The sequence below is a fragment of the Dendropsophus ebraccatus genome, chromosome 1, assembly GCF_027789765.1.
Source record: "Dendropsophus ebraccatus isolate aDenEbr1 chromosome 1, aDenEbr1.pat, whole genome shotgun sequence".
Lineage (NCBI taxonomy): Eukaryota > Metazoa > Chordata > Amphibia > Anura > Hylidae > Dendropsophus > Dendropsophus ebraccatus.
In genome coordinates, this window is record NC_091454.1 from 10,795,951 (window position 1) to 10,821,087 (window position 25,137).

Here is a 25,137-nt window from a genome sequence, read left to right on the forward strand (position 1 = left end):
ACAGGTATACAGGACCCCAAAGCTATACACTACAGGTATACAGGAACTCCACCAACTATATACTACAGGTATATAGGACCCCAAACTATACACTACAGGTATACAGGACCCCAAAACTATACACTACAGGTATACAGGACCTCCACCAAATCTATACTACAGGTATACAGGACCCTCAAACTATGCACTACAGGTATACAGGACCCCCGAACTATATACTACAGGTATACAAGACCTCCACCAATTATACACTACAGGTATCCAGGACCCTCAAACTATAAACTACAGGTATACAGCACCAACTATATACTACAGGTATACAGGACCCCCGAACTATACAGTACAGGTATACAGGACCTCCCTCAACTATACACTACAGGTATACAGCCCCCCCCCAACTACACACTACAGGTATACAGGACCCCCCCACTATACACTATAGGTATACAGCCCCCCCCAACTATGCACTACAGATATGCTAAATCCCTAAAAACTATACACTGTGGGTATACAGAACCCCTCCAACTATGCACTACAGGTATACACTAATTCCACTGATTAACTCAGATGAAACAATACCTTTAGCTTGGCCTCCTGGGCACCTTAGAACAAATCTAATTAACACACTGACACTTTATACCCGGGCAGCACCGGGTACATTTTCTAGTAGTATTATAGTAGTTGATATAGTAGAATATTAGGTGCCGGCTTTCCCATTCTGTGTGATGGGAGGTTCAGATTAAGTGTTGTTGATTGTGATGCTACAAGGTAAGAGCTCACTCTCTTTCCCTTTTATATTGCCTTATCGCTTATTGCTCAAATCCTGACAACCTATCATATAACATATCCAAATGTAGGTGCCATGGCGTTCCATTATACACTCCAGCTTAGGGAGATGCCACTATATTCTTACTGACTACACACTAATTCATTTTTTTTATTTTAGATGGTGTCAATGCCTTTTTCTGAGTATGCGTTACCTGACAGGGTTACCCATAATGCCTCACTGTAAGTAGCTAAGCCTCAAAGAAGTCTGTTCCAGCTATAAAATTACCTTCCTGGCCAACAGTAATAAACTCCTACCGGCCTAAATAGTTAAACAATCAACCGCACTGAAAACATTAGGCCCCTGCATGATAATGTTACTAATGATAGAGAACGGAGACTCGGCAATCCGTAATCACTATTAGTGGATACCTGGCGATTCCTCTTCTTGTATCCAATAGTAATGATCATTGTCCTCAGTACAGGGAATCAGCGGCATGCTAATGTATGGTAACTACCCGGACAGTAAGAGAGATCACTGCACCGGCGTCCGACCAAAAAGGACAGGGAAAATTCTGTTTAATACCCAATATACATAGGGGGCAGTATTATAGTAGTTATTCCAAACTTAGAAAAAAGAGCTTGCACTCACCCAAAAAGTAGCTGCAAATCAATCCATTTATTCAGTCTTGGCAGACGTGAGTGGGGAGGGGAGGTGAAAGCAGAGGCATCAGGACGCCTCTGCTTTCACTTCCCCTCCCCACTCACGTCTGCCAAGACTGAATAAATGGATTGATTTGCAGCTACTTTTTGAGTGAGTGCAAGCTCTCTTTTCTAAGTTTGGAATATATTTACTTTGCTATAAGCTTTTTGCACCCCTATGCTGCCCTCCATCGCCTAGATTCTTCACGCACATGATCCTAGCTCATGGGTATACAGCTGACACTACACAGACTTTGGTGCTAACTCAGACCTGCTCCACAAGTTATAGTAGTTATATTCTTGTATATAGGAGCAGTATTATAGTAGTTATATTCTTGTATATAGGAGCAGTATTATAGTAGTTACATTCCTGTATATAGGGGGCAGTATTATAGTAGATATATTCCTGTATATAGGGGCAGTATTATAGTAGTTATATTCCTGTATATAGGGGCAGTATTATAGCCATTGTATTCCTGTAAATAGGGGGGGCAGTATTATAGTAGTTATGTTCTTGTATATAGGAGCAGTATTATAATAGTTATATTCCTGTATATAGGAGCAGTATTATAGTAGTTATATTCCTGTATATAGGAGCAGTATTATAGTAGTTATATTCCTGTATATAGGGAGCAGTATTATAGTAATTATATTCTTGTATATAGGAGCAGTATTATAGTAGTTATATTCCTGTATATAGGAGCAGTATTATAGTAGTTATATTCTTTTATATAGGAGCAGTATTATAGTAATTATATTCTTGTATAAAGGGAGCAGTATTATAGTAGTTATATTCCTGTATATAGGAGCAGTATTATAGTAGTTATATTCCTGTATATAGGAGCAGTATTATAGTAGTTATATTCCTGTATATAGGAGAAGTATTATAGTAGTTTTATTCTTGTATATAGGGACAGTATTATAGTAGTTATATTCTTGTATATAGGGACAGTATTATAGTAGTTATATTCTTGTATATAGGAGGCAGTATTATAGTAGTTATATTCCTGTACATAGTAGGCAGTATTATAGTAGTTATATTCCTGTATATAGGAGCAGTATTATAGTAGTTATATTCCTGTATATAGGAGCAGTATTATAGTAGTTATATCCTTGTATATAGGAGCAGTATTATAGTAGTTATATTCCTGTATATAGGAGCAGTATTATAGTAGTTATATTCCTGTATATAGGAGCAGTATTATAGTAGTTATATTCCTGTATATAGGGGGCAATATTATAGTAGTTATATTCTTGTATATAGGAGCAGTATTATAGTAGTTATATGCACAAGCCAAAAAGACAGAAATGGCTGCACATCGCACCCATGGCTGACACAAAAGCTTATTCAGCTACATTTAAAACCAACATCAGAAGTTAGTATATAATTTGGCCAAACCATATTGCCTCATGTACCACAAGCAGGTCTTTTGATACACACGAGTCCTTAAGCAAAAAACATCACTGTGCCGGTCAGCGACCACAATCCCCGCAAAGCGTGCGCAAGCAGAGAAGCATTGTGGCTAGCACTCGTGCTTTGTAAGACCCATGTGATCCAAATTAGCAGGAAGCACCTGTGTACATAAGGGGAGGATCTCCCAGTATTCTCCCATTCTACCTGTAGAGGAATGGAGAGAGGTAAGAGCTTGTTCACACTTGTGTTGCTTGGCGTCCACTTTTTCCGCCGGTGGCGCCTGCGAGGTCTGGGGGGGCCCTTTAGGGTCTGGTCCTGTGACAATGGGGTTGCAGGGCCATTCCGTGGCCCCCCTTCTCTGCTTGCACCCGCTTTGCGGGGATTGTGGTCGCTGATCGACACAGTGATGTTTTTTGGTTAGGGACTCATGTGTATCAGAAGACCTGCACGTGGTACATGAGGCAGTATGGTTTGGCCACATTATATACTAACTTCTGATGTTGGTTTTAAATGTAGCTGAATAAGCTTTCGTGTCAGCCATGGGTGCGATGTGCAGCCATTTCTGTCTTTTTGGCTTGTGCATATTATAGTAGTTATATTCCTTTATATAGGGGGCAGTATTATAGTAGTATATTCTTGTATATAGGAGCAGTATTATAGTAGTTATATTCCTGTATATAGGAGCAGTATTATAGTAGTTATATTCTTGTATATAGGAGCAGTATTATTGTAGTTATATTCTTGTATATAGGAGCAGTATTATAGTAGTTATATTCTTGTATATAGGAGCAGTATTATAGTAGTTATATTTCTATTTATAGGGGCAGTAATATAGTTGTCACGGAACGGCCGGGTGTTCACGTAATGTGAACATAGCCTAATACTGCACCTGTATACAAGCATATAACTACTATAATACTGCCTCCTATATACAAGAATATAACTACTATAATAACAGTGTAGAGAAATAGAGTCTCGCACTCACCAACTTCAAAGATGCAGGTGGTTTATTTCAGACACATCGGAGCATATGCAGCAGGGAGAGGGAAGGTGGAATGGCAGGTGCGTTCACAGAGGAGCAACAATGTTTCACGCCCACTAAGGCGCTTCGTCGGGCTAGGAACAGCGTGTACGTGAAGGGGAGGTGCATATATACAAGTGAACAATAAAGTTACAAAAGTATCAATAAAGTTACAAATAAGTCACAGTACAAATAAACATGTGGCAAAACATTAGAGGAGGGTATTGAAATCGTTCCTCTCATTGAGGCCACAAGGTCCTGTGGCGTCTAAACGTAAAATCCATAACGTCTCGCGTTTGAGAAGGAGCTTGAGCCTATCCATGCCTGTGGTCGGGGGGTTAACCCTTTCAAGGCCGATAAAGTGGAGTAGCTTTGTATCCCCAGAGTGTGCGGACCGTACGTGTTCTATTAGCCGGGGCACTCCCTTGCCCGTGCGCACAGAGTACATATGCTCTTTAAACCTTGTCCAGAGGGGACGTTTGGTTTTTCCTACATAGTACCTGTGGCACGGGCAGAGGATGGCATAGATAACGTGGGTGGTCCTGCACGTGATAAAATCGCGGATGAAACAGTCCTTACCCCCTAAATTGATGAAGGTGAGACACAACATCTGGGGGCAATATTGGCAAGTGCCACACCGCTTGTTACCTTCCGGCAAACAGCGGTCGAGCCAGTTCCCTGGTCTAGTGGCCTGACCTTCTTTGAGGGCATCTGCTATGGTCCTGTTTTTCCTAAAGGTGATTAGTGGCTTCCGATCCGCCACCATTTTCAGGTCACTATCCTGCTGAAGTAGAAACCAGTGGTTTTTTATGATCTTAATCACTGTATCATTAATGTTACTATTCTGTAATGCAAATGTAAATCTTTTTGTGTCTGCACTGAAGGTATTTTTGGGGTGACCGCTGGGTCTGGAACGGATGAGGGAAGATCTATGGCGGGCATTAGCCTTAGTGAGGGCCTCATCGACTATAGGTCTGGGATACCCCCTGTCTAGTAGACGTGATTTTAATGCAACAGCCTGATGTTGGAAACCCTCCTCAGTATTATTAATGCGTTTAAGGCGCAGCATCTGACTGAAGGGTATAGAACTTTTTACCTGGAGGGGGTGAGAGCTACTAAAATGGAGGAGTGAATTGGCGGCCGTTTTTTTACGGAATACTGATGTATGGAGACCCTGTGCCGAGGCCTTAACCAAAACATCCAAAAACTCAAGAGAAACACCACCGAAACATGAAGTAAAAATCATATTACATGTGTTTTTTTCATTCAAAAAAGTGACAAAATCATTAAATTTAGCAGCTGTATCCTTCCATATCACAAAAATATCATCAACATAACAGTGGAATGAAACGATATCTGTGATAAAGGGATTACATGGTGCAAAAATGAAATCCAACTCAAATTGTGCCAGGAAGAGATTGGCGTACGTGCAGGAGACCGGCGTGCCCATAGCAGTGCCGGTCTCCTGCCGATACCAATCTCCCCTGTATGTGAAACAATTGTTGCCAAGTACAAATAATAAAGAGTCCCGAACAAAACGTCTGAAAACAGGCGACTTATCCAGGCGACCGAGGATACGATCGACAGCCTCCACACCCGCATCATGAGGGATGCGGGTGTAGAGGCTCTCGACGTCCACGGAGGCCAAAGAATAACCAGGGAGCCAGTGAGTATTATCCAGCACCTGCAAAAAATCATTAGTATCCTTGAGATACGACACAAAGCAAGACAAAATGGGGCGTAAAGCCCAATCGAGATATTGGGATAGACCCTCTGTCACTGAACCGACCGCCGAAACGATGGGACGGCCCGGCGGCCGGCTCAGGGATTTGTGAATTTTGGGGAGCAGATACCATTTTGGTATCCGGGGGGACTCAGGGATGAGTCGCTCAGCCGTCTTAGAGTCAATGGCACCGGTACGCACATGGGTGTGCAAAAGTACTCGTAGTTGCTCTTTAATCTTAGAGGTTGGGTCTTTCTCCAGTCTCGTATATGTAGTGGTATCCTGCAGCTGACGCATGGCTTCAGAGTGGTAGCTATCTTGTGTCAGGATTACTGCAGCGCCACCCTTGTCCGCTCTGCGTATCAATAGGTCGGGTCTAGATTTAAGCCAGGACATAGCTCGTCGTTCCTGATCCGTTAGATTGGGCGCAGGAGATGGGTAGACAAGAGCTTAGTGACCTGAAAATGGTGGCGGATCGGAAGCCACTAATCACCTTTAGGAAAAACAGGACCATAGCAGATGCCCTCAAAGAAGGTCAGGCCACTAGACCAGGGAACTGGCTCGACCGCTGTTTGCCGGAAGGTAACAAGCGGTGTGGCACTTGCCAATATTGCCCCCAGATGTTGTGTCTCACCTTCATCAATTTAGGGGGTAAGGACTGTTTCATCCGCGATTTTATCACGTGCAGGACCACTCACGTTATCTATGCCATCCTCTGCCCGTGCCACAGGTACTATGTAGGAAAAACCAAACGTCCCCTCTGGACAAGGTTTAAAGAGCATATGTACTCTGTGCGCACGGGCAAGGGAGTGCCCCGGCTAATAGAACACGTACGGTCCGCACACTCTGGGGATACAAAGCTACTCCACTTTATCGGCCTTGAAAGGGTTAACCCCCCGACCACAGGCATGGATAGGCTCAAGCTCCTTCTCAAACGCGAGACGTTATGGATTTTACGTTTAGACGCCACAGGACCTTGTGGCCTCAATGAGAGGAACGATTTCAATACCCTCCTCTAATGTTTTGCCACATGTTTATTTGTACTGTGACTTATTTGTAACTTTATTGATACTTTTGTAACTTTATTGTTCACTTGTATATATGCACCTCCCCTTCACGTACACGCTGTTCCTAGCCCGACGAAGCGCCTTAGTGGGCGTGAAACATTGTTGCTCCTCTGTGAACGCACCTGCCATTCCACCTTCCCTCTCCCTGCTGCATATGCTCCGATGTGTCTGAAATAAACCACCTGCATCTTTGAAGTTGGTGAGTGCGAGACTCTATTTCTCTACACTGTTATTTGCTCGTCTTTGCTCTGCCTCTGCACCGCAACTCAGTGGTAAGGACACCATCGCTTACAGCCGCGTATCTCCTGTCCTGTCTATCCTGACTCAGTGCTCCCCATATCAGCTAGTGCCGGACACCGTTTCTCCCCTCACCATATAACTACTATAATACTGCTCCTATATACAAGAATATAACTGCTATAATACTGCCCCCTATATACAGGAATATAACTTCTATAATACTGGTCCTAAATACAATAATATAACTACTATAATACTGCCCCCTATGTACAGGAATATAACTACTATAATATGGTGGGTGAGAGAAGTTCAGCCGGCACCAGCTGATATCAGCACTTGAATGGAACCGAGGACCTGGTCAATGCAGTAAGCAGTGAAGGTAGGATAACCTAATAAACCGGGGTGCTGGAGACTTGAAAGATCAATATAAATGTGCAATGGAGAGAAAGGAATCCGCACTCACCGGTAAGCAGAGAAAGCAGGTTTATTGATCCATACACCAGAGGCTAGAGCTGGGAGGGGGAAGGTGTTACGCAGGTGTGCTCCTTACAGCAAGTAAGGAGCTGTAAGGAGCACACCTGCGTAACACCTTCCCCCTCCCAGCTCTAGCCTCTGGTGTATGGATCAATAAACCTGCTTTCTCTGCTTACCGGTGAGTGCGGATTCCTTTCTCTCCATTGCACATAACTACTATAATACTGCTCCTGTATGCAAGAATATAACTACTATAATACTGCTCCTATATACAGGAATATAACTACTATAATACTGCTCCTATATACAGGAATATAACTACTATAATACTGCTCCTATATACAAGAATATAACTACTATAATACTGCTCCTATATACAGGAATATAACTACTATAATACTGCTCCTATATACAGGAATATAACTACTATAATGAATGGTCAATAAAAGGTAGTGGACTAGGCTCACGTGTAGATACTTAGCCGATGCATAGACATATACGAACCAACTGAGATAATGTTCGGGGTGCAACGGGGAAAAGGAGAACAATACTGGAATAAGCGATGAGAAACAAAAGTCCAGTGCACTCACCGATCTGCTGGAATCTTCAGTGGTTTATTGATAGCAAATCATACCGAGGAGGGGGAAAGGTGAAATAGGTGCGGGACCATCTCTGCAATCACAACAGTTTCACGCCGCAGCGCTTTGTCAAGTTCAGAGTACGTCACTACCGGGATAGGAGTGTCTTATATACAATCAGTGCACACGTGTCAAAACAGAAATACAAAATACAAGTAATAAAGTATAAAAATACAATCTTACAGGAAAAGGCTCCAGTCATTTCTTTCATTGAGCCCGTTCGGGCCAGTAGCGTCTAATTCCGCTATCCAGATAGCTTCTCTTCTGAGAAGACTCTGGTGTTTGTCTCCTCCTTTGTCTTTAGGATCGATCCTCTCAAGACCTAGGAAACGCAGACATTTCGCGTCTCCCGCATGGGCCGTGTTCACATGCTCTATAAGACGGGGAACGCCTTTCCCCGTTCTTACGGAGTACATGTGTTCTTTAAAGCGAGTCCATATAGGTCGTTTGGTTTTACCTACATAGAAGCGATTGCATGGGCACACAATGCCGTATACTGTGAATGTAGATCTGCATGTGATTAGATTATGAATGTAACAATCTGTACCATTGAGTTTGATGTAGTCAGTGGTGATAAGCTGGGAACAGTAATTGCACGTCCCGCAGCGCTTGTTGCCTTTCAGATGCGTGTGTGTCAACCATTCACTACCAGTTTTTTTGATGACTGAATTCACATTTAGTATATCGCCGATGGTGCGATTTTTACAATATGTAATTAAAGGACCATGTGACGCGATTTCGCCAATGTCTTCATCTTGTTCGAGTATATGCCAGTGTCTACATATACTTTGGGCTATAATATTGTTAAGTGGTGAGTTTTGGAAGGCGAAAGTAAATTTTCTGTGTTGAGTATCTGGGGGAGGTTTAGTTGGAAGTAGGCTTTCTCTGGACAGCATATCCACTTTTTTTCTAGCGTCTGCTATGATCTTTGGAGGGTAATGTCTAGCTACCAACCTCATCCCTAATTCCTGGGCCTGGCTGGAGAAGGATTGCTGAGTATTATTTATTCTTTTTAGACGGACCAATTGGCTGAATGGAATAGAGTTTTTAACTATAGTAGGGTGGGAACTAGCATAGTGAAGGACCGAATTGCAGGCAGTTTTTTTTCCTAAAGACAGATGTCGAGAGGTGGCCATTTTCTACGTCTACTTGGACGTCTAGGAAGTCTAGGGACATGCCTCCTATCTTATATGGGAACAGCATGTTCACACCGTTGGAAGTATTTAGAAACTCAACCAATTGAGCAAAGCCACTCTCACTCCCCTCCCACACGACGAACACATCATCGACATACCTAAAGTATGCTTTGATGCTACCGATGTGTGGGTTTAGGGCATTAAAGACCAGATCATTTTCAAGTTTGGCCAAAAACAAATTTGCATACATGCAGGAGACCGGCGTGTCCATGGCCGTCCCGATCTCCTGCACGTACCACTGATCCTGAAACAAAAAAAACATTATTGTTCAAAATAAATAGCAGAGATTCTTTAACAAAGTCCCTAAATTCAGGGGGCTTCTCACATCTAGATACGAACCAGTCGATCGCCTCTACACCCGCATCATGAGGGATGCGGGTGTAGAGGCTCTCAACATCAATAGATGCTAAAATGCATCCTTCAGTGATATGGACAGACTCTAAAGCATTGATGAAGTCCCCTGAGTCCTTGAGATAGCCCGGTATCTCGACCAGGAGGGGCCTCAACGTCCAGTCCAGACGTACCACCTATACCCCTGGGTAAATTCTTTGCCCAGGATACATGAACAGTTGCGCTGCCTCCTCAACAAGCACAGTTGCAAAGGAGGAATTGACAAACGCACAGCAGAGAAGCTGCTCCCACTGTCACCTAAGGCGCCCAGGTGGTACTTTCTTCCTAAAGTCCATAAAAACCTGGACAAACCACCTGGGCGCCCCATAGTGTCAGCCATAGGCTCCACCACCGAGTTTTTGTCACAATTTCTGGACAGAACGTTGAGGCCCCTCCTGGTCGAGACAGCGGGAAAGGCGTTCCCCGTCTTATAGAGCATGTGAACACGGCCCATGCGGGAGACGCAAAATGTCTGCGTTTCCTAGGTCTTGAGAGGATCGATCCTAAAGACAGAGGAGGAGACAAACACCAGAGTCTTCTCAGAAGAGAAGCTATCTGGATAGCGGAATTAGACGCTACTGGCCCGAACGGGCTCAATGAAAGAAATGACTGGAGCGTTTTCCTGTAAGATTGTATTTTTATACTTTATTACTTGTATTTTGTATTTCTGTTTTGACACGTGTGCACTGATTGTATATAAGACACTCCTATCCCGATAGTGACGTACTCTGAACTTGACAAAGCGCTGCGGCGTGAAACTGTTGTGATTGCAGAGACGGTCCCGCACCTATTTCACCTTTCCCCCTACTCGGTATGATTTGCTATCAATAAACCACTGAAGATTCCAGCAGATCGGTGAGTGCACTGGACTTTTGTTTCTCTTCGCTTATGCCAATAACTACTATAATACTGCTCCTATATACAGGAATATAACTACTATAATACTGCTCCTATATACAGGAATATAACTACTATAATACTGCTCCCTATATACAGGAATATAACTACTATAATACTGCTCCTATATACAGGAATATAACTACTATAATACTGCTCCTATATACAGGAATATAACTACTATAATACTGCTCCTATATACAGGAATATAACTACTATAATACTGCTCCTATATACAGGAATATAACTACTATAATATTGCTCCTATATACAGGAATATAACTACTATAATACGCCTCCTATATACAGGAATATAACAACAACTCCATTATCAATGAAATGCAATCTGAGACTTTCATTATACAGAATGTATTCTCCCTTATTCCACCGCCATCTAGTCATAGACTAGATAGTATTTCCAGTTTCGATCACATATGTGCAAGGTCAATGTAATGTAATTTTAAGCTTTTGGGTTCGAAAGCAAAATTTTTAGCAGGAACCCTGTGTCATATATTCCTCTTCTCCTTGTGGGGTACAGTGGCCTTTTTGTCGTATACAAATATACCGCCACATCCCCTATAGTCTAACCTTGTGTTCAACCTGTTATCTATGCAAATAGTATGGCGGTCTTACATGCATGAGGCGTAATACTGTATAATAAAGTCTTTGGTGAGCGCTCTGCCTGCACAAGGGATGATTATGATTCGAGGGCGGAGGACACGACTGAAGACGGATAATGGTTTAATACACTGATGTATAAGTACACAGAACTCTATACTATATTACCGCCACAATGAGGAGCAAATTAGCATAACAGACGCCGACTCCTCAAGTATTAGAAGGAGCGGGGGGAGAATTATACAGAGATGAGCCGTCTGATCACTGCCACTCACACAGCACAACAGAAAGCCGCCCTTTATGTCTGTACAGGCGGAGGACAGTGTCTGGCGGTATAATTGACGCCAATTGTCCAGCCATTTAAAGGGCAAATCCAGATGTAATGACAAGTGCAACACAGTAACTTGCTATAGCAAGGTTTTATAGCAAGGTTTTATTGTAATGTAGCAGCAATGTCAGTAATGTATATACACAGTGATCCCACCAGCAGAATAGTGAGTGCAGCTCTGGAGTATAATACAGGATCAGTAATGTATATACACAGTGACCCCACCAGCAGAATAGTGAGTGCAGCTCTGGGGTATAATACAGGATCACGCATCATGTATGCACGCAGTGTCAGTATAGTCCTGCCATATATCCATATACAATAGAGGCAGCAATCATATATACTTTACCTTCAGCTCCTTTCCCTTCTCCTCTCATCTCCCATCACGCTGTCTTCTCTGATTCTCTTTGCAGCAGGGAGCGGTAATGACCATAAAGTGAGATTAGCGGCTTCTAGTAATTAAAACTAAAATGTGAAGTAATTTGGATTAATGACTTTGTTTCTTATTTACAGAATCACATACGAAGAGGCGACTATAAGATGGGGAGTATCAGCATCACATACGAGGAGGCTACTATAAGATGGAGAGGATCAGCATGGCGCCCCCCCTATCTTATCTATATCCAGGTGCTATTATATATACGTTGGGGGTCGTCCCACCTATTAGAATAGCCGAGGACTGCTCAATAAGTCAGGCTGGCATCCTGTTACTCTCTGCTAAAATCCTATGACAACTCTTCCTGTCGGTGTCCAATCTTATACATCTGTGCCCATGGTCCTGTGATGGAAGAGACTTCTCTTGTGATAACGTGTATACACCCGACCGGACGTTAACGTTATGGCCGCTGTAAAGACGTAGTTTTCTTTCCTTCAAGGAACGGGTTAAGCGGCAACCTCTTCCTATAGGGAATTGCGACTTCTTTCCATAAACTCTTAGCCTGGTTTATTCTAATGCAATCACTTGTACAAATGCCGCCCGCTTGTTTGTTCCTAATTCTCGGGGCCCCCGGTGCATTATATCTCCTTCTGCAAACAGCAAACCAAATGATTTGTCTTCATGGTCTGCCCGGATCCTGACAGCTCGCGGAGCATTGGCAGCCGCTTCTGTATATGGGAGCGAGATGGACAGATTTTCCATTTACATTGCAGGCCCTGTGGGTTTCCTGTAATTCTTTGTATTTTTTGTTGTATTTATGTCTATACGTATGTATGTATATATCTATCATCTGTCATCCATGTATCTATAGTGACCCACCGGGAATCCGGCCGGGCCTGCTTCGGTTTTGATCAGTTAATGTCTTGTGTTTGTATGTGTTTTGTACTTTAATTCTTTTTTTATAAGTATTCCCAGTGATTGTTTTAGCTTTGGCTGTGAGCAAAAGGTTAATAGTTTCCCTTACATATATGGGAGAAGCTTGCTCTAGGCCTGCCTCTCTAAAGAGTCTCACCTTGACGGAGGTTGTGGAGGGTGCTAAGGAGAGTTGAGGTGTCAATTCTCTCAGTATGTGAAAAGAGAACATTTTACAGGCTTTGGGGAAACATTGTGTCACTATAGGACCTTACTGGGCTTCAGGCCGGGCCTAGGACCAAATGGTTGCCATGTTACAGAACCTCAGAAGTTTATGAAACTGGATCTTAGGTTGCGAGTATAGACTTTTTGACAAAAATACCTGGGAGCCAGAGACAAAGGATCTAGTGTCACAACACGAGGATCCTGCTCTAGGCCTGCCTCTCTACAGAAAGAATTATTCAGTTCAGTGCAGTCTCATCTTGATTGAGTTTGGATGGAGTAGTCTGGTGGAGAGTGCCAAGAAGAGAGAGGTGTCAATCCTCTCGCTATGTGATAAGAGAACATTTTACAGTCTGGAGAGAAAGGTTGTTAAATGGTCCCATAGTGTCACATTAGGACCTTACTGGGCTTCAGGCCGGGCCTATGCTATCAAACCTCAGAAATCTGCAGGAGGAAACTGATCTTAAGTAGAGGCTTTTTAATACAACTGGGAGCCAACTGGCTGGGTCCACTCCGGGAAAGACAAAGGATCTAGTGGCACAATACGGGGTAGAGCAACGACTACTCATTCCAGTTTTTGGATGTCATATAGTTGATGTAATGGTGTTTCAGTTTTGGCACTTGGTTGAGATGTCAGTCTTCTCGCAATGTGAAAAGAGAACGTTTTACAACTTGTGGAGAGATGTTATAAAACATTAGGACCTCACTGGGCTTCAGGCTGGGCCTAGGACAAGTGGCTTCCATGCTACCAAACCTCAGAAATTTATAGTAAGGAACTGGGTCCCTTGGGCACTTGTCATGGTAGCCTTGAGTGGCGTTGGTACCCACCCCCGGTCAGACAGCCACTGCTTCCGCAGGTATGGCTAACCCAATTGTGCCCTGTTGTGCTGGTGCAGAATGATAGACAAAATCCAGTAGCTTAACCAGAATAAAGTCTAAGTTTTTCAGCGTAATACAAAAAAATAAGGCTTCAGTAACTGCAGGTGCAGGCAGGAGGTAGAAGAAGTAGTAGCTGTAGAAGTGCGGTAGAGGAGCGTCTTTAAGGCCCTTTCCAATGTAGCTGTTTACTCTGCCCGGATAGCATAGTTGAGAGAAGAAAAAGATACTCGTACTCACATATTTGACCGCCTTATGCCGTATAGTATCAGGATACCCATCCTATAAGGGTAGTACGAGGTCCCAGGTCCCCATGCTGGGTTAAGCAGACTTTCTAAAACTTTTCAGAATAGCTGTGTGTAACAGCAGGATACATAGGCAAGTTGCATCTTTGTTCTGCTGGGGACAGTACCTTACCCAGATATACTGCTTTCTTTCTTGTAGAGAGTATGGACAAAGGGATCCTTTCCTCCTGAGGGGTCTAGCACTGCATGCTAGGCGTGGCGACTTGCATTAGAAAAACTGGACTAGAAGACCCTCCTGCAAGGAATTAAACTCCCTTTTATAGGGGCAAAACTAAACCTCCTAGTGACTGGTGGGGCTGTGTGGTGCAAAAGATAGAACAGAAATAGAATAGAAGAAGATAGGACAGAAATAGGAGGGAAACAGGCCTGCACCTGTGATTGGAGGAAAACACACGCTATACAAATAAATATTATTATTATAACTACATGTGACAAACCCAATTAACCCATTGTTTCCTTCATCTGTGCATTACATAAGGCTTACAGAAAACACAATAGTGACACCAAGTGGGGAAAACACAGAATACACTTTAACCATATCCCACTGTGGGAACCTGAGTGAATTTCTTTGCCCAGGTGCAATAAAGACTTAGTGACGACCTGGCATCACCTAGGGACCTTAGTGGACTTCAGGCCAGGTCTAGGACCATATGTCTGCCATGCTACTGAACCTCAGAAACCCACACCCCACATTTGGTATTTGTAGCTCCACAATGCGATACACAGGGAGTAGTGACACAACCCAGGCTACAGCAAGGACCCCAGGTCCCCGGCTTCCTATCACACTGCAGTTTTGTAGGTCACACTAGCTGCTCTTTAAGTTACTGATTATTAAATTTTGTGAATAAATTTGGTCGCCTACAGTAAAAGCTTTGGCTTCTCCAATGTAAGGAAGCATCTGGCCTCTTCTCTGCACTCCTCCATTATGGGAATCCCAAACACCATCAGGCCATACATTATACTGGGTACACCCCGGGGGGACAACATCCACCAACATCTGCAGAGCAGCTGCCTCCTCTCTGTGCCAGGAGATTCATATAGAGGCCCTCAAGTCATCATGACCAGAGCTACATCAAGCGTGACAAGAGGAGGACTACATGCCCCAGCCACTCCACACTCCCTCTGGTCTGATCTATCTATCTCCTATCTATCTATCTATCTATCTATCTATCTATCTATCTCCTATCTATCTATCTATCTATCTATCTATCTATCTATCTATCTATCTATCTATCTATCTCTCTCCTATCTATCTATCTATCTATCTATCTATCTCCTATCTATCTATCTTCTATCTATCTATCCCCTATCTATCTATCTATCTTCCCCACTTGGCCTCATTGTTCTCCTCTTCCTCAGATACAGAAGAGTTAAGAGCAGCAGGCTGGTGTGACTAGTCGGCTCCAGTGACAGATGACAGATATGACGGCTCACAAAGCTTTACCCCGATCCTATTACATATTAATGGCATCAATGCTGCTGAAAATAGAGGATGGTCTGTAAGCTGGGGAGAAGCTGCGGGGGATATATATCAGGGGCCGCAGTGAGAGGTGGGAATGTATTTGTGCAAAACCTCACGTTTTCTGACTTTTCCATAATCTGAGCCCTGTTTGTGATTTCTGAGGTGGGGGGCTAGGATTAGAGAAGAGTATGAGACGTCACTCTTGGTAAATCCCACCTTCTATGTGCAGAACAATCAATGCATCACCAAGATGAGCAAGAGGACTCTAGAACAGCGCCACCTACCTACATGAAATCAGGATACAAATACAAATATTACATGGTCTTGTAGTGTCCCACTACGTGTTTTCTTTCTTTCTCTTACACTTTGGTAAAAGTGTATCTCTCTAGTGTCATAGGTTAGGACAGGAGGCCGCTGTTCCTTACACGAACCACTAGATGTCGCAGTCTCACAGCACAGCTGCACATAACACTAGGTCTAGACGCACACACACTTCTCTTTATTGCAACCACTTCCCTTTCTTCCAGGTAGTTAGTGCCTGGCTGTAGGCCAGGCAGGACGTGTATGTAGTTGTTCCTGCAGCTAGTTACCCAACCACTATGGGTTACTAGACAAGACCACTAAGGAAACTGGAGACAAGAGAGTTTTCACCCTTTCCTATGCCAAGAATAGGACAGTCGACCACCTTAGAAAAGGGACGGATAACTTCAAGACTGGACCTGCAGTAGAGCACAGTGCTAGTACGCTGCTCTCTACTGACTAGACGCTCAGCTTTGTAGGAAGAACACTACAAGCCAGCTCCACCCAGAGCAGAGACCTGGGACTTGTACTACCCCAGAGGACGGACACCTGACACCGTGGGGCAGAAAGCGGTTAGGTGAGATAACTGAGACTCATCAATATGTGAATACAAGGATTTTTTCAAACACTGTAGAGACAGGTCCCTATCTTCTGTTGTCTTTTCCTATCAACTCACCTATCTACCTGTTGGACTGTTGTAGGTACATTAACTTTAAGTGAGTCATATGGATAGAACAGCGCCAGCATGGTGATGCACGGCGCCGGTCTATCCCTGGGTACTTGCCGGGCTGAAGCATTGGAGACGGGCCGGCCCACCCCCAGTGGGAGGAAACCCCCGCCCCTCTATGACGCAGCTCTATTACAATCAATGTACAGAGTTTTCTATAGGCATAATGCAGGGCCGGATTAAAGGGAGGGCACCAGGGGCACGTGCTTCAGGGCCTCCACCACTTAGGGGCACCCACCACCTTGAACCCTAGCAGAATGGTGCTGCTTACCCAGGATATCAGGCCATGTAATAGGGCCCTAACACAGTGGGCAGCAGCACGCAGAAAGTGCTGTGCTCTCACATTGCGTTATTAACACAAAGTAGGAATACGCTCTGATACTTAGTCCCCCCCCCCCCCCCCCCCCCGCTCCTTTAACTAGGGCCTGGCATCTTCCCCTGTACGTGCATAACAGACGAGGATGCTGACCCATACAGCCAGGAGCGAGGAGGGGTCTGTGCTAAGTCACCTACAGTAAGCAGCCATCTGTATAGATCGTGGTATAGTTTATTTATTTATTTTTATTTTTGGGGGGGGGGGATTGTCGCCCAGGGCCTCCACCAACCTTAATCCGGCCCTGGCATAATGTGCACTGGACAATTTTTTGCTTCAGGTCATTGATTTGCAGGATAAATAGTAAATATATTCATAGAGACAGAAGGCAGGTAAATATTATAGCTATATACATGACAGATATAGATTATAGCTATATACATCACAGATATAGATTATAGCTATATACATCACAGGTGTACATATACATCAGGTATAGGTTAAAGCTACATACATATCGCCCATTGTGATCACAGATATAAATTATTGATATATACATCTGCTGTGATCACAGATATAGATTATGGCTATATACATCTGCTGTGATCACAGATATAGATTATGGCTATATACATCCGCTGTGATCACAGATATAGATTATGGCTATATACATCCGCTGTGATCACAGATATAGATTATGGCTATACACATCCACTGTGATCACAGATATAGATTCTGGCTATATACATCCCTGCGCTGGCAGCTATAGATTACAGCGCCATACATATACATGCTCTCTCACATTGATGCTCTCACTGGAGGCTGCAGATACTGAACTCCTCAGAACCATCACCCCCATCCATACTAATAATAATGACCCCCCACACAAATCTGATCTGGGGGGTCCGCAGCAGCCGCCATCTCAGCATGAAGCTTATAATCAATACAGCGAGCGGCTCAGTAATACAGTCAGAGGTAAATAATTTATAATTAGTCTTGTTCTGTGTGCGCTGCAAATATATAATAACCCTTATTCGCTGTATAGATGGGGGGGGGGGGGTAATTTAAAGGGGTTATACCAAAATAAGATGATACGGCCTTTCCATAGAATAGAGGTTCAATAGGTGTCTGACCGCTAGAAACCTCACTGACCACAAGAATAGAGGTACTTTATGTTGTCCCTGAGTAAACTTCATCTTCACCTTTACGCGAAGTGCCCCAAATGGTAAAAATGCCCCCCCATAGGTAGGTGCTTCTTTTATGTATCTGGCCTCTAGTAGGTAGATAGGTACCGATAGTAGGTAGTTTCCTCCCAGTATGTAGGTATGTACCCTTAGTAGGTATTTGCCCCTAGTAGGTAGATAGGTGCCTCCCCAGAAAGTTGTTGCCCCCAGTAGGTAGTTATTTGCCCCCTGTAGGCATAAGTTTAGCAGTAGGTAAATAGTAAACAGCTCCCTCCTTTTAGGTAGATGGGGGCCCACTGGTAGGTAGCTGCCCTATAGCTGCCCCAAGTGGGTAGATAAGTACATTTAGTAGGTATTTGCCCATAGTAGATAGATAGGTTCCTCTCCAGAAGGATGTTGCCCCAGTAGGTAGTTATGTGCTCCCTGTAGGCATTTGTTAGATGGTAGGTAGATAAGCACCACCAGTAGGTAGTTGCTGTCCCTAGTAGTTAAATATGTGCCCTCAGTAGGTATTTGCCCCTAGTAGGCAGATAGGTGCCTCCCTAGAAGGTTGTTTCCCTCAGTAGGTAGTTATGTGCCCCCTGTAGGGTTGTGTTCAACAGTAGATAGATAGTAAACAGCTGCTCCCTTTAAGGTAGACAGGTGCCCACTAGTATGTAGCTGCCCCCAGTTGGTAGATATGTACATTCAGTAGGTATTTCCCCTTAGTAAATAAATAGGCGCCTCTCCAGAAGGATGTTGCCCCCAGTAAGTAGTTATGTGCCCAATGTAGGCATTTGTTTAACAGTAGGTAGATAACTGCCCCTAGTAGGTATATAGGTGACTTCCTAGAAGGTTGTTACCCCCAGTAGGTAGTTATGTGCCCCCTTTAGGGTTGTGTTTAATAGTAGGTAGATAGTAAACAACTGCTTCCTTGTAGGTGGACAGGCGACCACTGGTACGTAGCTGCCCCCAGTGGGTAGATCTGTTCATTAAGTACGTAATTTGCCCCTAGTAGGTAGATAGGCACTTATTCAGTAGGTAGTTATGTGCCCCCAGTAGGCATAGGTGAAACAGTAGTTAGATAGTATGGTCCCTGGTAGGTGGACAGGTGTCTACTGGAAGGTAACTGCTATTAGGTTTCTCTTGCCTGGTAGATAGTTTCCGTTCTTTAGGTAACCAGGTGCCTCCCATAGGTATATAGTCGCCCTCCTCCCCCCCCCCAAAAAAAAAAAAAAAGCTGGCTACCCCATAGTTAGTAGATGGTGCCTAAATCAGGACCAGGACAAGGTCCAGCCCTCTACTCCACCCACAACATAGTCCCTACCCTAAGCGATGGGGCCCACCTATGAATACAAGCCATGCCCCCATTATGGCAGCCTTCAATGAAGATGCTTTTATTAACAGTGTGAGTAGAGTGTGGTATAAGTATATGTGCAGCATGCTGCCCCTAGTGGTGAGTTCATTGGTAGCAGTCACTTTGGTAGTCACCCAGCTTCCTTAGGAACAGGTATAACTATAAGCAGAAACGCCTTAGTCATGACCAATGGGACAATAAAGTCACAATTACAGCTTCACACAGAGTTTCTATGTAACCGGACTGAAGTTTGCCTTTTATCCGGCCACATATCGGCAATAGGGTTGATCTTTAATTGACGGCCTATTCTTGGAGACGTCTTTAGGAGAATTGGACTTTCGCTATTGATCTTACAATTTCAAATGGAATTCAGTCTTTAAAGAAGCGATGAGGGCGTGCCGGCAGGCTGCGGGGCTCTCCTGCGCTCCTTCTCCTCTTATCCGTCTGCAGGTTCCCGCTCTCCTTGTGCTCCCAACTTCTGTTTTATTCCCTTTTAAGTTTATACATAAGATGGAAATTACAGAGAATGGAAAATGAGGCATTATTGAAAAAACACACAGCGCCGAGAGAAAGGAGCAAAGTTCAGTGCCGGAGCTGATTGCCGGGGCGCCGCGCTCGCAAGGACGATGCATTATTCCTTCTATTGTAGAAAGAGATGCTAAAGGAAGAAGAAACAACAAAAAAGATCCGCCGTTCTCTAGAACAATCTATGAATTTTTAAGACCCACGAAGAAACATTGGTATAGGTGAAAATACGTAAGATTCTTGGAATCCAAACAGTTCTTGGTAAATATCGATGGTCTTAAAATGAACACCCAACGTGAGGTCCAATATTTTTCTAAAATTCTAGAGACTTCCATTTTCTTGATGTAGAGCTTAAAACCCCTGTACAGGCATAGAAGTGAGAAAATTCTCTCTGCCTACAGCTACCACTAGAGGGCACTTAGGAGCTTCTGGCCAGCTGCATTGACTTTCAGTCCTTTTCAGGCGGCAAAAAGGGCGAAGCCAAGTGTGAGACTGAATACTTGTCTCAGCTTTAACTGAGGAAGAGGAAGTCCATAGATGTCGGAGAAGAAGCCAGGGTTCTAGTGCCGCCGAAGTGAGTGTGTTGCAGGTAGGTAAAGCAAGTGTCCGAATGAGTTGCAGACTATAAAATAACACCGAAATAGGCATCAAGTCCCGAGCCAGTGCCAGAGAGAGCTGGTAATGGTGAACCCAGTCGTACTGAGAAGTGCTGGGCTGGGCCATGTAATTGCATAAGTCTCAGGAGAGTATGTCCACCTAGATCCTTGAGCAGGGAGAGAGTGAGAACATCTACATTGTTTAAAACCCAGTGACCACCTTAGACCCCTTGGAAACCCCTTACCCCTTGGGAACTTACATAGGATGATTCGGGAGGTGAGGGACATTCAAAGGGAACAACAGGTTATAGTAAGGATACGTGAAACACTGGATGTGACCTCATTGGCCTGAGAATTTTAAGCTGGGAAGCCAATGACCTTACTGAACCAATTTTTGGCTTGGTTCTGTTTCAGATTCTTGGTGAAAAGCCACCCGCCATCTTCTTCTCTAAAAGTTGAGGAAAGCCAGCAGTATTTATCTTCTACTTCTTTCTATTTCTCCTGGGCAATCCAATTTAGCATCTGTGAATTCTGTTAAAGTGACCTCATTCTGTTTGGAATTGTTTGTCTTGGAAAATTTAGGAACAATGCTTGGACCATAACCCAAATTTGCTAAGAATGTTGTTTGCTTAGTGGAAACATTCTAAAAACTTTTTCCGCTATTGGAAACAAATGGACTCTGCGGATGTCAAATATAGCATCTGTGATACTGCTCCTAAGTTTGGTCTTTGCTCGGTCTAACTTTTGGCTGGAAGTCTGTAAAAAGTGGGTGCTCTCCTTGTGTAGTAAGCTCCTAAAGCAAAGTGGGTCACATTGCAGCTTTTAGAGGTTCACCGCCTTACCCTCCGGGGTGTAGGAACATGGAATCAGCTCACCTGGACCAGGTAAGTAGAGAAGAACAAGACCTCCTTGGATCTATTGTGTATGACCAGATGACTATCATGAGAAAAGCCACATTGGTGTAAACCAGAGCAGATGGAACCAAAATGTCCTCAATAGCAGAATTCTTTATTCCTAAAAACAAAACTTTTCAGCTCAAGCGTTACACGTTGCTTTAAAGAATAAAAAATTCTGATATTGAGGACATTGCCTCTTTGGTTCTGTCCGCTTTGGTTCACACCAATGCGGCTTTTCCCGTGATTGTTGACTGGTCATAAGCACTTGATCCAAGGAGGTCTTGTTCTTCTTTACTTACCTGGTCTGGGTAAGCTTACTCCACATTTTTACTGGGGGTGAAATGCAGATGACAAATAAAGATCAACGCCAAGCACTGTGCAAAAATTCCACCAAAATCTTGACGGGAATTTTTCGGAGCGGTCATGAACATCTTCATCTAGTGCTCCGGATGTTTCTATATCAGAAGGTAGTACTTGGCAAAGAAATAAAAGCACTGCTGTAGTAAGCTGATCACCACCACTAGGGTGAAATTCTCCCCATTCGAAACTGGTTGACAATAAAAAACCATGGAGATTCATTGCCAAGAACGAGATGGAATTGGCAGGGGCTTCAATAATCCTATTGGTAAGGTACAATGATTTTCATACATGGTACAGGTGTTTCAAGAAAAAAGACCTATTCCTTTAGATCCTTTCAAAATTGGCCCACCAAAAGAAGTCTTGTGTCTTCCGAATCCCTTGACTAGAGTCTTGAATTACTTCAATACCTTGGAACGTGAACACGGTGCTTAAGAGTCCAGACTTATGATACTATTTTGGAAAGTTAGGGACAAATACAAAAGAATTAGGTCAGTCTCGTATGCTCAAGTAAGTCCTTGGAAACTGGAAGGAATAGTTGTTGGTGGTAATGCCAGAGAGGAGTCATTGGAAAACTGTCCAGATACAGTTGAGACCGGAGCTATAAGAGATCACAGAAATCTGGCAATCATTATTTGTTCTGAATTTTCCCAAATAATAGGATTTGTCCCGAATTGGATTTGCCTTCTATAGGCAAATCAAATACAGGAGCTCACTGAACAGCGAGGCGTACAATGTATGCTTGGCCACTCATATTACATTCACTGTGTCATGTCTGTACCTGTTTGGAGCTCGGCACGGGCCTCAGGTCGAGCATGCACCTGTTGTCATGTTTGTGTTTGAAATGTTTTTGCAATTGTCTGAGCTTTTTCTGAACACTGTCCTACTTTTGCTCTGCTGATTGATTTATCTGCCACACCCGTCTCTTCCCTGCTGAATTCCCTCTGGCCACTTCACAATTAACCTTTGTTTTTCCTAGATAATTGACATCTTCTCTTTCCATTCACTCTTACTGGATTCTGGACCTCTGTTCCAATCACATTCTGGACCAGACCCTTGACCTCCTATTTATACTTCCTCAATCTGTTAACCCTTTGTTAGCTATTAGTCTTCTTTGTAACGCGTGCTAGCGTATCTCGCGTTTTCTCTCTGTCTGCCATCTCTGGTTTTTCTTTGGCTTATCCTGACTGTTTTTGGACCTTCTTGGCTGTTTGGTGTTGACCAGGTCCTGACTGTCCATGGTTGTCTGCAGTCGCCTAGGACTGTTGAGGCAAGTAGGCAGGGTCAGCTGATGGGACCAGATTAGAACTCACTGTTTTTTTCTCTGCCCCTTCGCAGGCTACCTTACCTACGGTGGTGACACACTGCTAATGTTTTGAGCCTCCCAGTGGTAAGTGATGATGCTGTATACATTGCTATCCACTTACATTTGATGGGTCAGATGCAGTGTAGCACATACTTTCTGAGCAATGAGGCATACAGTGAGTGAATCTACAAGGATAGGAGTTCCTGCTCCTGTATGTACAGTACTTTCCATGGTGCCTTTTGCTATTGGTAAAGAGCATGAAACGTATATACATGAGCAGGGACTCATATCAAAATATAGCTGTCCCTGTTCCTGTATAGTGATTAGCGAACCTGCCAAAAGTTCATGTTCGGTAATGTTGGTCTGAACTTGAACTCTCTCCATTTGACTCCCAGCGTCTGGAATAAGTTCAGGACTCCCAAGGGTGCCATTCAACTTCTCCATCCACCAGGAGTCAAATGCTGAGCGGTCGGTGTCGGACGAATGTTGTCGAATGCAAACCTTTGGCATGTCCGCTCATCACTACTCCTGTGCAAACATACACTGTATGTGTCACTGCTCAGTTAGTACTACTCTGCATTCGACTAAGTGGAAAGGAGTACGAATAAGGCTTTTTTTTTTTACTGCCTCCCAATTTTTTTAAAAGTATCTTTGAGCATTAAGTAATTTTTAATACTTTGGAAGCAAAATGAGGTAACAGTGGGCGCTGGAGCTTTCCTTTCCATACTCTACCAGCGTTACTTCTGATGACCGGGTCAGTACTTTCTGTGCACTCCTGTCCTTGTAAATTGGCTAGCTATTCATATGAAACTGTATGTCTATGCAATGTATGCCTTACTACGCGGTACATACAGGATAACCTGACAAATTTTAGGGTTAAAATGGTAATTGAGAACCTTTATCTGCCTAGCTGTTACTCATAAATTATGTCGCCAATCTGGTCCTGGTCCTACTGCAGCTTCTGTCCGGTCCTACAGCATTCACCTCTTCTGACTGCCTCCGAGACAAGAGGCTGGAGCAGGACCAATCACTGGCCACAACCGTTTCCTGTCTCGCCCAACGATTGGCTGAGTGGGCAGGTCCTGCTCCAAGCTCTCACTTCGGAAGCAGACAGAAGAAACAAGGGGGAAGGCAAGGGACTGGATGGGAGCTGTTGTAGGACCAGCAGCCATTTCCAGCCATCTCCATGTAGGAGAGCAAAGCATGCAGTTTTTTTTTTTTTTTTACACCACACTGGGGTAGCCCTTTACATTTATTCTTCTATAGTAGTTGTATTGGGGAGGTCAAGGTTGCAAAAATAATCTATGCGTGTGTTAGATTTAGAAATGACCCAACATAGTGGGTTGTCTTGATCCTTATTTTTAAACAGGAAAAAACAGGAGACAGAAAAAAAAACATGTCCCTTTTTTGTTATTGGAACGCCTGAAAAAAATTTGACAAAGTATCAGTGAAAAGTAGCCAATCCCAAGAATCACTGGAGCTCATTGACATTTTTTGGATTTGGCCGGTTGAAGTATATATATAACCCTCGGGGACATATTATGTAACTTTAAGAACTGGATTGAGTTTCATGGAATTCACTTCTCCGTAATTGAATACAGGGTTGTTGTTGCTCGTAGACGGTTCTCACACACAGTTCTCACGTGATCCTGATGTTCTACTGCAGAAGAATATTATATCATCCAGATGTATGACCGCAAACTGATACAACAAGAACATTCAGAAGTTACAGGAGCATGGAGACGTAACTACATAGTCGTATCATCCAAAATATGATGTTTCCCAGTCATAACCGGGTCCAATGGGAACTCAATTATTCCAGTCTATATATAGGTATATGCATCCAGAAGATACAGCGGCTCCAGGTCATAGGGCCAATGTGAAGGTTGTTTGTTAGTATTCCATTTGTTGCTTATATCAGCAATATTTTTCACGGTTTACAGACAGCAAAATATAGAGTGGCCTATCCGT

At 43.6% G+C, this 25,137-nt stretch overlaps 1 long non-coding RNA gene across 1 annotated transcript; it reads left to right on the forward strand.

The window, feature by feature from the left end:
* The first annotated feature begins 944 nt into the window (after positions 1-944).
* On the forward strand, positions 945-23,254 carry LOC138771996 (uncharacterized). Its single transcript, XR_011359693.1, has 3 exons — positions 945-1,008; positions 11,987-12,100; positions 23,199-23,254. It is a non-coding gene; the product is annotated as an uncharacterized lncRNA (long non-coding RNA).
* The last annotated feature ends 1,883 nt before the right edge of the window (positions 23,255-25,137 follow it).